The 12679-nt window shown below is 43.2% G+C and overlaps 1 long non-coding RNA gene across 1 annotated transcript; it reads left to right on the top strand.

Moving 5' to 3' along the window:
• Positions 1-7989: 7989 nt before the first annotated feature.
• On the top strand, positions 7990-10647 carry LOC132870342 (uncharacterized). Its single transcript, XR_009651093.1, has 3 exons — positions 7990-8083; positions 10273-10477; positions 10565-10647. It is a non-coding gene; the product is annotated as an uncharacterized LOC132870342 (long non-coding RNA).
• Positions 10648-12679: the final 2032 nt, after the last annotated feature.

The raw sequence follows: 12679 nt of genomic DNA, 5'->3' as shown, positions 1-12679 counted from the left end.
TGGGTTGCTTGGGCAGACCCAGTGGCTGTCTTTAGTGGAAGTACACATCTCTAGGTTGGGAATAAAATAGACAGAGGGGTCGTCGTCATGGTATGCTACCATGGGTGGGGTTTGTATGTGTATACGGACATTGTCCTTCCAGAAACCTATGTTGAGGACAGACTTGAGTCTATATATGCTGTTTCTCTCAATGATGGGTAGATTTAGTATGAAACCTATCTCGAAATCTTGTGGACTCACAAAAATGGGGATAGCACTACCGAGACTATATGCCAGGTGTATTTGCAAGGAATGCACGTCTCTAGTAGTAGTGGATTTTAGTACATTCTCTACCATGTCAAGGGGTGTGAGATATGATGGGACCTTGCCACTACTCAGGGAACTGATTGAGTCACCTACTTCTCTAAGCAGGTCTTGCATTAAATCCCTTACTACTCTGACATATTTGATCTCATTCTTGATTATTTCAGCCAATTTGTCTACAGTCTGCATAGTGTTATGGATTAGATCAGTATGCATATGAACAGTTAGTATAGTTCCCTGCAGGGATTTGCCTAAGCCCTGCAGCTCTTCTTGTTGGATAAGCAGTTTCTCTCGGATCTCTGGCATTTCCTTTTGCAGAATGCTAACTTCTTTTTTCAACGTATTCAAACTGACTGTGTTGGCTGCAGAGAGACCAATAGAAAACAAGTATCCAATGGCAGATGCATCGATAATTAAACCTCCGAGGAACCTTTTCTGACGTGTTTTCCTGCTCAGTTCTTCCTCGGTGACTATGAACTTCTGTAACTGTTCTAGCATGTGGGTAGTGGTGCGTTTAGCGTGTTCAACTGCGTTGGCTATCTCGCCCTTTGGTCCGTAGTTATCGGTCGAAGGTAGCAGTGCCTTGAAGTGCTTGCGGTTTACGACCCCTGGGTCTAGTCGGGCGTATACCCGTTGAGTGTGGATGCGACAGTTTGTAAGAAGGAGCCCAGGAGCCTCCTGCAGGATGATGCCAGCTGGGGGGCCAGGCTCCACCACCTCACTTGACTGACTCAGTTGTAGGGTGAGGAAGATGCACAGGATTCCGAGGGAGTCCATTCTGTAACATACAGAAGGATTTTATTTTATTTTATTGGGTTGATACATATGATCGGGAATGTTAGCATACGCTTAAAGATAAGTGATGCATACAAGCTAAGTAGACAGGATGGGCCTAGCTATCGTCCACCCCCTTTTGGAGTGAGGACTGTTCAAAAAGTTTGCTTCGATTATTATGGACCCATTGATATGAGAGTGTTTGATTAGGTCAGGGTGTCCTAATGTGATACACGACGGGGAACGGTTTTCCCACGATCAAAAGGTCTCAACCAGGATGGTAGGAACTTCTCTGAGATTCGGGCGTAGTAGGCTTTGTGTCCTACACTCGAATCGAGATTCTTTTGGGCACCTGTAAAGGTTGACTGTAGGTGGCGTCGTAGGTCGGCGACATATTGATGTGCGGTGTATGCGGTGGCGATGCTCATGTCCTCTGGTTTGTATAGAAGATGCGGGGGAAGAACCGTCTCTCGCCCAGTCATCATCCCAAAGAGTGTGACTCCAGTGGTGCGATGAGGGGTGGACCAAATGGCCCTTAGCACCAAGGGAAGTTTCACGTCCCAAATTTTACCATGGTTTGTGATATACTTTTGCAGCATGCTCACAATGGTTTGAATGGCTCGTTCAACCTGACCAGAGAATTGAGGGTGGTACGCGATATGGAATTTCGCCTCGACGCCTAACATGTTCCACAGCGCAGCCATTACACCAGCAGTGAAATGGGTGCCTGTGTCTGAGTCGATGGATAGAGGGAGGTTTTTCAAAGAATTGTGGCCACTAGGGGGAGTCGCGATGTCGGGTGTTTCGACACCGGACTCAGTGTGCAAAGACATGAACTGAAGTTCATGAGAAATTTGATCTCGCGTGGCACTTGGTTGATCGGTGTTCGCACTAATCTCATTGCAACGAGTTTGTGCATGTTTTGTGGGATCCAACGACTGTGGGATTTTGATTTGTGTAAAGCTGACTAAGTTTATATTGCAGGGCTTGGTTGGGATTGGGTCGCCTTGTGAGAGCCGTGTGTCAGAGATGGTAGTGAAGACTGTAGCGCACGTGAGAGGTGCGTTTTGTGGGTTTGCCTTCGCCACCAGGGGGGCCCTACATCCTGACCCTCACCTGCTGTTTCAGAGGGATTTCCTCCCCCTTTCACGAGATCTACTCATGGTTCCTGGCCTAGTCATGCTAACGGATTGCTTTTGTCATTTTTCTTGAGCTCTTTTGTTTTATCTGTTGAGGAGTTTGACTGTTCCTGTAACAGTCTTCTAAATTCAGCCAAGCAGGCCTTCAAAGAGTCCAGCTTTGAGTGGGACTCATCAGATTGGTCCGAGTCACTGTCTCGGTCACCTGTACCCCTACGTGGGTAGCTACGGTCGGAACGCTCCTGCCATCTCTGGTCAGAGTGGGGATGACGGTTTTGCTGTTTACCGTTTTGTTCCTTATGACCATTCTCATCTGATGAGCGGTTGCCATGGTCACTATGGCCTTTCCATCGGTCTCTCCTGGCCTTACCTTGCCGATTCTCCCACTCACCTTGGTGATGGCTCGGCAAGGGGCGGTTTGGACCGGAGTTTCTCCAGGTGGGTCCCCCTTTTGGAGCTTCGCTTCCTTCTAAGGTTAGCGGGGGCTTGTCCTCACCCTGGAGGCTAAGGACTCTGGGGTCATCATCATTCCTGTTTGTGGGTTTGATGATGGTCTCCCAGGTCATTTGGGCTAGTCGCCTAGTTTCCCTCATGGAGTAGAAACCTTGTTGACATGTCAGTGTGACATGATTCCGCATGCTTGGGTGGAGGTTATAAAAGAAGAGGGATTTGAAACCTCTATCTTCTTCCAAGCCTGGTGCGCTACTACCCTGGAAGTAGGCAGTATGTAGCCGTCTATAATATTCACGAGGTGCCTCAGACCGTTTTTGTTTGATTTGTATAACACACAATGTTGCGGAGGTTTCATCCGTGTATGGCGCATATTCTTCTCTCATGTAATTGCGCAGTTTCAAATAACTATCATGAACATCTGGTGGTAGTGTTTCTAAAAAGGCACGGATGCTACTACTGGAGGTTTTCCAGATTAGTTTGAGTTTTTCTCGCGTTGTGGCTTTCGGTAGGTCCAATAGGCATCGGTCAATTTCTTGTAAATAATCATTTACGTTTGTTCTTTTATTATCGGGATCGAATCGCTCGATATCTTGGGCAAGTAGGTCAATTTGCCGTAGGTGGAGGGCTTGGTGCACGTCCTTACGCGACTTCTTTTGCTCTCCTGAGTACTCACTGTCTGAGCTACTCTGGAATCGCTCCCGCTTCGCACGAGATGTGTGGTCTGATTCATCTGAAGATGGATCAGGGAAACTGTAGCGCACTGACCTAGGTGTGCTACGGGCCTGGGCTTGGGATGAGCGCAGGACGGCTCCATCCTGGCTAGACGACGACGGAGTCATGTAGCGAGTTGATGGAGTTTGGCGGGATGTCTGGTTCTCGGCCAGGTAATCCATGGTGTCCGGTTCGGACGCCGCTTCCCGCTCTAAGCTTTGACGCATGGGTGGGGGTTTCTCGCGCCCCCCACGACCTTTGTCAGGAGTCTGCTCCTCAGCAGCCCTTACGGCACCTTTCTCAGCCTTCTCTAGCTTCTCAGCGCACTCATCAAGGGAGTCCTTTAAGAGGTTACGTTCCCTCTGTAAATCGTTGACCTTGACTACCAGCTCGGCGTTGCAAGCGGTCAGCCTGTCAACCTCTCCGCGGAGGGATCTGATCTCTCGATCAGTATCCTGGCGGAGGGATCTGATCTCTCGATCAGTTTCCTGGAAGTGTAAAAGGAATAGTCTACCTAGTGCATCTGGGACACTGATTGTTGTTCTCTTTGGGTCTCTCATTTGTGTTACTGAGTTGATTATGCTAGCTTGGCACTCCTGCCTACTCATGCCCCTAATAAGTGCCCTATTGGAGTCAGAGCAGTGAATGAGGTCTGCGATGACCTCAAAAAGAGACACGTCTTGGCTGTTGTCTTCAGTTTCTGAGGCACGAGGGGATACCATTTTGGCTAGATGAGGTATTGGGTAATTAATAAATTAATGAGTTAATTATTAATCAATTATTATTAATTAATATTAACTATGTAATTAATTAATTAACGATTTATTTGTTTGGAGATGTTCTCTTATCCTAAGTTATCAATAGGTTGTGAGAATTTGTGATATGATTATCACACTCCTGTTTTAACACACCTGGGGTTAATCAAACTGGTAGGTTGTCTGTTGCACAATACTTAAGAAGTCGACAAACCAATCGGCCTCACACGGGGCACCAATTATGTAGGTGTAATTAATGATTATGGATATGTAGATTGGTATCAAATGATCAATCTTTAATAATTAAATGATTCAATCCCATTGAATCATTTAATTTGACTCATTTGAATTGAATCCTACCATGGAATCAGTCTCATTGAATTGTTTGAAGTGAATCATTCAAATGAATCATTCAGTGAGTCATTCGGTGAATCACTCAGTGAATCATTCAGTGAATCAAATGAATCATTTAGTGAATCAAATGAATCATTTAGTGAATCATTTAAAGATTCAATTGAATAATCATTTAAAATGTGATAATTCAAAGTTTATCACTTACCAAACTGTATCTAATTAATTATTCATACACCTTAAGAGTTCTTTTACGACGTGGGTGACTTCAGAGGTATTGGAAACAGACAATGACACAATTTCAATAATAATGGAGTTTATTATAAAAAGATAAAAAAAGGAATAAAAAAAGAAAAAAAGAAAAAAATGGAAATTTAATAATTGAATGGCAACAGAATGAAATCTCAGAGTGGAACAGTGTTTCTCTGAGTCTGTGTGTGTGTGGCTAACTCCACATGTGTGGGGGGTTAGGGGTTAAATTCCCATGCCAGGAAGAGCCAGGAACTGCCAGGGTGTGTGTGGAATGTTATCTCAAGGTTTAGTGAGCACGTTTTCGACTCAGACAAAGGAATACTCACTGAAATCTTAATAAGGTCAAAATATGAGTGAGTTAAATGAAATTAGAATGTTAGGAGAGATAACATGCAAGAACTTATTGATTAAACAATTGAAATCAATAAACAATGGTAGAGAACCAAGATTCAGTGTATACACTTCATTTAACCTCATACAACTTCACATTAAGTGAATAGAATAACTAATTCCTAAGACTTAAACTTCTGTTTGCCCAATGCCTTTCTTACTGCAAAGAGTCTCGTCTTCTGTCTGAAGGAATTCGAGGCGGAAGGTTGCGCTTCGGTGAGAGAGGAGAAGAGTTCTGAAGCTTTCTTTGGTGATCTTCGTAGGTGATAAGACAAAGTCTTTGTTCAACACTGTGCACGGATTTAAAAGAAAGAAAAGAGAAGAGCTCTTTAGAAAACTGCCTTTGCTCGCAGCCGCGTACGCTTTAAAAGAGAAGTAATACTTGCAAACCAGTTAATAACTCACTTGAGTTGATGATCGCGTGTTTCTGAAATCTAACTTGATCAGAGTTAGATAAAGGAGGAAACGCGCAGTTCAGACGTCTGATGGTGAGTACCCTTCTTCTGGTCAGTCTCGGTTGGAGTCCGACGCGAAAGAGCAAAGATGGCCGAGTTCCAAGTCCTTTTGTTGAAACCTGAGGAATGTGTACGTGATCCCGCCCAGGAGTTATGTAGTCAATGCGGAAGTTGGCTGGTAGTTGTAGTTCTTAGACCAAGATGGCGGCATGATACCCAGATAGCAGAGGGACGTTGAAACGGTGCCGATTCTTGGTCAGAATGGTCGGTTTCCGCCGTAAGTCAGAAAATCAATGCTGAAACGGCGCCGTGAAACGTCGATTTCTCCGCCATCGGAGAAGGTCGGTTTATCACTGTTGAATCACCGTGGGTAAAGGTTGATCTGTCGACCGTCAGAGAAGGTCAAATATACGATGTTGAACCATCGTCACTTTTGCCGGCCAGTTTTCAACATTGGTAGGATTAGCAACTAATTGTTCAGAATATAAATTGCCACTGTTTGTCTTATCCTGCTTACACATAGATACGAGTAAATGATATAAGTGATAATGATAAGTAAATGATAAAAAAAGAACAAAAACCAGTTTACTTTCTTAACTCAGCAATGGATTTGACCTTCTATCTTTGAAAGTTTTTTTTGCAAATAACTTAACATTTCCAAGATGATCATAAATTAATTCTAATTTATAATTATAATTATAATTTATAATTATAATTATTTAATTCATAATGTCCCATAATGCAGTGCGATTACCACTGCTGTTTACTGGATGACGTCATTTTCGTTATATACCTGGGTGCACGTGAAACTCCACCACTCGGTTGGATCGCGACTCTCTTGTGGATCGGCCTGCTGTTACGCTTGGACCATTGAAACAACATTGAGAAAAACACTGGACCACGCTACATTTTCATTCATCCCTGGACATCTGGTACGTACCCTTATTCAGTCACTATTAATAAAGGGAATTTCGAATACAATTTCAAGCAGTTTAAGAAGTTATGATGAACTTCAGTCATATCACGCGTTGGAGAAATTTCCCTCAACTAGTATCCATTTGAAACAACAACAATGCAGATGCATTATTCAATCGAAAAACGAGTCGAAGTACTTGTCTTGCTGGAGTGAAAACTTAGCGTTGGAGTGAAAACTTAGCATTTAAATCGAGCATGTAGGCCTAGTCGCATGTCGTTTTGAGCTGACCTGTTCTTTTGTGTAGCCATGGGTCGCGCCTCGTGGCCATGAACTTTAAAGATTATCCAGGCTACCAACGCTTCTGTAGTGACCACTTTGTTTGAGGTACCACGAACGAAATTGCTTATATTCCCTCAACTAATACAATAAACATGCAGATGCATTGTTTAGTCGAAAACTAGTCAAAGTAGTGGTCTTGATGGAGTGAAATCGAGTATATAGGCCGTGCAAGGTTATAACCGGTAGCTCTATACCCGGCTTGAGGGGGTTGGGCTTTGTAATGCTATGGGTCGCAGCCATTAGAACAGGACTCCAGACATTGTTAAAACATTGTTGGTATTAAAACAGAACTTTCTATAAAACAATTGTTTGAACTGTGTGTGTGTGTGCGTGTGTGTGCGCGCGCGCGTGTGTGTGTGTCCATTTGAAACAAAACATGCAGATGCATTATTCAATCGAAAAACGAGTCGAAGTAGTTGTCTTGTTGGAGTGAAAACTTAGCGTTGGTGTGAAAACTTAGCGTTTAAATCGAGCATGTAGGCCTAGGTCGCATGTCGTTTTGAGCTGACCTGTTCTTTTGTGTAGCCATGGGTCGCTCGCGGCCATGAACTTTAAAGATTATCCAGGCTACCGCTTCTGTAGTGACCACTTTGTTTGAGGTACCATGAACGAAATTGCTTATATTCCCTCAACTAATACAATAAACATGCAGATGCATTGTTTAGTCGAAAACTAGTCAAAGTAGTGGTCTTGATGGAGTGAAAACAAAGCATTTCAATCGAGTATATAGGCCGTGGTTATAACCGGTAGCTCTATAACTGGCTTGAGGGGGCTGGGCTTTGTAACGCTGTAGGCCTATACTGCCCTACAAAGCCAAAAGACCTTAACTCATCAGACTCATTACAGGCTTCTGCCTTGGTTTTCCCTTTGCTTTTGGAAGTTACGGTAAAAACGACGTCTTATTGTTACCAGAAAAAAACAGAAATGACTCGAAATAATTCATCACATGATACAACTGATGTCCTCTGTTCCAAAAATGGCAATAACTCATGTTGACCTTAAGTGATATTAAGGTCTTTTGGCTTTGTAGGGCAGTATGGGTCGCAGCCATTAGAACATGACTCCAGACATTGTTAAAACATTCTTGGTATTAAAACAGAACTTTCTATAAAACAATTGTTTGAACTGTGTGTGTGTGTGTATAAGGTTATTTCAAATGTAATGACGTAAATGTTGTTGTCTTTGTTCCCCCCATGTTTACCTCAATGGAACCTGAAGACCACTACCCCGTCATTCCCTCAAAAGGTACTGCAGACATTTATTTCTTTAGGGGAGAGAACATGGCTTCTTATTGGTCAAAAAGAAGACGTGTTGTGACAGCTACTGAAATGTCAGAAAGGCAGATTCTGTCTGATTTTGAGTCAGCTCTGGGTAATCCTGCTGCTCAAGTCTCTCCTTCAATTGCATCACCCAGGCCTGCATCATCAATGGGTTTAGATGAGGATGGTGGGGATTCTGTTGAGTTGGGAGGGTGCAGTGATGCAGAGTCTGACAGCAGTAGCATGTCTTCAGAGGGTGACAGTGACAGTCATATTGATGGTGACTCTTTTGAAGAGTCAGGGCTTCACCAAAAATTAAAACACTGGGCTGCATCATTCTCTGTGCCTTTGATTGCCATTACTGCTCTGTTGACCATTTTGAGAACAAGCCACCCTGAACTGCCCAAGGATGCTAGGACCTTATTGGGCACTAAGCCTGCAGTACCATTACAGACCGTAGGTAATGGGGAATACTTCCATTTTGGCTTGGCAAAGGGAATTTTGTCCAAATTAAGCACCATCCATTTACCAGATGTTATTCAAACAATAAGAGTTCAATTTAACATCGATGGTCTCCCTATTTTCAAAAGCACCAGGCTTCAGTTTTGGCCTATTTTGGCACTGATTGATTGCGATTACACCAGAACACCATTTTTAGTTGGCATCTTTTGTGGCCCTGGAAAACCCTCCAATGTGTTTGATTATCTGACGCAGTTTGTTAAAGACCTCTCTGATCTGCTTTGCAATGGGGTAACATTTAGAGGTAGAAAGCTGAGGGTGGCCATTTCATCCTTCATTTGTGATGCTCCTGCTCGAGCATTTGTAAAACAAATTAAATGCCATAATGGGTACTCCGGATGCGATAAATGCCATCAGACTGGTATTTGGCAGAAAAAAATGACGTATCCTGAGACTGATGTTAGGCTAAGGTCAGACGAGGAGTTTGAAAATATGGTAGATGAGGACCACCACATCAACAGAAGTCCTCTGACGGGTCTGGTGAAAATGGTGTCTGCCTTCCCAATAGATTATATGCATTTATGTTGCCTTGGTGTTATGAAAAAGTTGATACATTTTTGGATGAGGGGGAAAAACTCTACAAGGCAGCCTACAAGAGCCATTAAAGCCATCTCCAAAAAGTTAATACAGCTTCGTCCCTATACTCCAGCTGAATTTGCACGGAAACCCCGTGAACTCGCTGAAACTGATAGGTGGAAAGCGGCAGAGCTGCGCCAATTTATGATTTACAGTGGGCCATTAGTTCTGAGGGACATTCTTCCACAAGATCTCTATGAAAACTTCATGTTGTTTTCTGTGGCCATGTTTTTGCTACTCACACCAAACATTTCTGAAAGTATGGTTTGTTTTTCCGAAAAATTGTTAATGGCTTTTGTAAAGCATTTTGGAGAGGTGTATGGTAAAGACGAGATTGTGTTTAGCGTACATCAAACAATACATCTGACACATGAGTACCGCCAGTATGGTTCCCTAGACAACATCTCATCCTTTCCTTACGAGAATTATTTGGGTAAACTAAAAAAAATGCTACGCAAGCCATCTCAACCTTTACAACAGGTTGTCAAACGCCTTTCAGAGGAGCCAGTTTGTTTATTTCCACCACCAGCTACACAACCACAGTTGTTACACCCTCACCAGGAGGGCCCATTACCCCAACACTTAAGTTCTGGCCAGCAATTTAAAAAAGTGCATTTCAATGATTTCTGTTTTTCTTCAAAGCAGGGCGATGATTGCCTAGTGATCAAAAATGAAATCGTAATGGTGAAAAACATAATTAAACATGGTGACTCAGTCTTTGTGGTTTACATGAAATTCAAGAGGAGGGAGTCATATTTCCACTATCCTTGCCCCTCCACAAGCATTGGTTGCTACAGAGTATTTGGCATAGACAGCTGCCTTAACGTTGACCAGCTTGAGGTTGTCCAGGGCAAATGTGTGTTGTTCCCAGATGGAGAGACCTTTGTGGCAATCCCTCTTTGTCACCATTCGTAAACCTATATAGGAAGAAAAAAAACACACAAAAAAAAAAACACACACACAAAGAAACACATCTTTACTTATGCATTAGAAGGAATCTGGACAGTTGGAGTACTCCAGCTGGATGGCAGGCACTAACTATCCTTTCCATGGAGTACTTTTTTATTTTTTTTATTATAGATGGCACAGATTTGGAAAGTTGTGGAATTCCAAGACCGGAGTGCAGCAGTTGTGTCGTCCAGCTGGGTGGTAGATGTTGACGGAGAAGTGGGATGCTACTGGCCACCCTTTGGTGGAAACAAAGCTGTGAAGGCCGCCATGAACTGCACCCCCCCGGGACAAGGATGGCGATTCCATCAAAAAATAAAGGTGCTGGCAACCTGTGGTGAGCTGCATAGCTACTTCATTAAACCAATGACAATACTTCAATACTGCATTAAGCCAATTTCATTAAGACTGCCTTCCCTTTCAGGCACCTTTGCCAAAGCAAGACATTACCTGACCCGATCGCTTGAGGAAGGCTGCCTTACAGCAGACCTGCAATCGGATGATGGTGAGATGGGGCCAAGGAAAAGATGGTAAAAGTGTTTTCTTTTTTAAATCACAACTTGCAGTTATAAGTTCAATTACGGTTTCGTTTGTGTTTTGAGCTGTGTCAGTAAGGTCCTGGGTTTATTTTAAAGACCAAACAAAAGTTATTTGGAGGAGGACAGCGAGGAGGAGGCAGGACCAAGCCGTAGAGGGAGGAGGCCACCATCTATTGACGCCACTCAGCTGGACAGCGAGTGGCAATTCCCCTCCCTTAATGAAGGTGACTATCTGTACCACTTGTTGTTGTTGTTCTACTAAAGACCTAGAAGTTGTCTGAAATAATAATGCTTTCATTTCCGTCTTCAGACACCCAGCCAGGCCTGTTTCTTCACAGCCAGCCATGAACTCATGGTAACTATGCATTTCCTTTATTTATGCCAGAAATTAAAATACCAATGAGTAAGTGAAGATATGTTTTGATCAACTGACTGCTTACTATTTTTCAGATTCACCGTCGTCAGAAACCCCGCCAGGCCCTTTCCTTCACAGCCAGCCACTAACCCATGGTAACTATGCATTGCCTTGATTTATGCCATAAACGACTAAAAAAACAAAACAACAAACAAATATCTATGTAGATGCGTTTTGATCAACTGACTATACAATTTTTCAGATTCACCCTAGCCACGTCACCGCTTCCATGGTAAGTCAAAGAGGAAATCAATCAATCAACATGAAAATTGTGAATTTAGAACAGAAATTAAATTAAGGTGCACCTTGAAGTGAACTAAATTGTACTCTCTGATATTTCATCCACACCTCTGCCATCGCAACAGGGGAACAATCAGTTGCTGCGTGGTGAGTCCACAACTGTAATCACTGGTCATAAATGACCAGCAATGTGAAATAAAAGTCCTAATGTTTGGTGTTACTTAACAGACATGGGCATCAGCACAGTCATCGCTCTCCTTGGCCAGCTGAGGGAGGAAAACAGGGAGCTGAAGGGGGAAGTAGGAAGGCTGGCGCAAGAGGTCAGGGCCCTAAGGAGAGAGATGGGGAGACAAGACACACCCCAGACATCGCCCCTAATCAAGCTCCTTCTCTCCACCATGGAGGAGTTTTTTGCAGCAGAGGCCCTGGTGAAGGAAGATGCCAAACAAAAGCAGCTAATGGTACTTATTGAGTCTTACCTTTCCTTTCCAGTCATCTGCAACACCTGCAAAAAGAAACACAAATACTTAATATCATTGTGAATCAATGAAACAATGATAAACACTGAATACTTTCTCATTATTGTCTTCATGCTACATTTTATTCTATCAGGTGTCTACCTTAGCCCTTTGTGGAGGAACCGACGTAGGGGTCACAGTGAGGCGGATGCTGCGTAGCCTCCTGGTCAACAGCTTGGCCAGCCAATTTAACTGGGCTGGAAAGGGGGAAAAAACTGCGTTTAAGGACACCAAGATCCATGATGTCCTGTTTGGTAGGTTATGCATGTGCACAAAGCTGTAAAAGAGGGTAAAATAGTAAGCTGTCGCAAGTACTTGCACACTACTTCTAAACGTTCTTTGATAACTCCTTCACTAACTGTAACATTACGATTATAACGACAACGACAAACATATTGTGAAAGATGCAAAGGATTAAAAAGGATTAAGAAACTCACCAGGCGCCTTACTCAGAAAAAGCAGGTGTGCAGGCAAGTCCAGGGAGGCTGACTGAGTGACGAACGGTCCGGTAGTGGCATTTCTATTTCCGCTTTGTGTCAATGGGGAAATTAAAATGTTTTTTTTTTAAATCCCGTTTAAATTGTCACAAGATTCACATCTATGGTTTCTGATTTTTACATATATTTTCTGTACTAGTACCATTACTTGCCACCTACCACTAGAGTGTGACGTGCATAATCTTAACAACTCAAACTTTAACAATTATCACCATGCAAAGTCTCAATGTTGTTTTGTTCTTTTTCTTTCAGATGCTCTACAAAAGCAGCTGCCAGGGAGCACACACGCTACTTTTAGTGACGCAATCAAGAAGTGGCTTAAGTATGCGC

Source organism: Neoarius graeffei, chromosome 22 (assembly GCF_027579695.1).
Source record: "Neoarius graeffei isolate fNeoGra1 chromosome 22, fNeoGra1.pri, whole genome shotgun sequence".
Taxonomy (NCBI): domain Eukaryota; kingdom Metazoa; phylum Chordata; class Actinopteri; order Siluriformes; family Ariidae; genus Neoarius; species Neoarius graeffei.
Note: the sequence above shows the minus strand (reverse complement) of the source record. Positions and strands in the feature narration are given on the sequence as shown.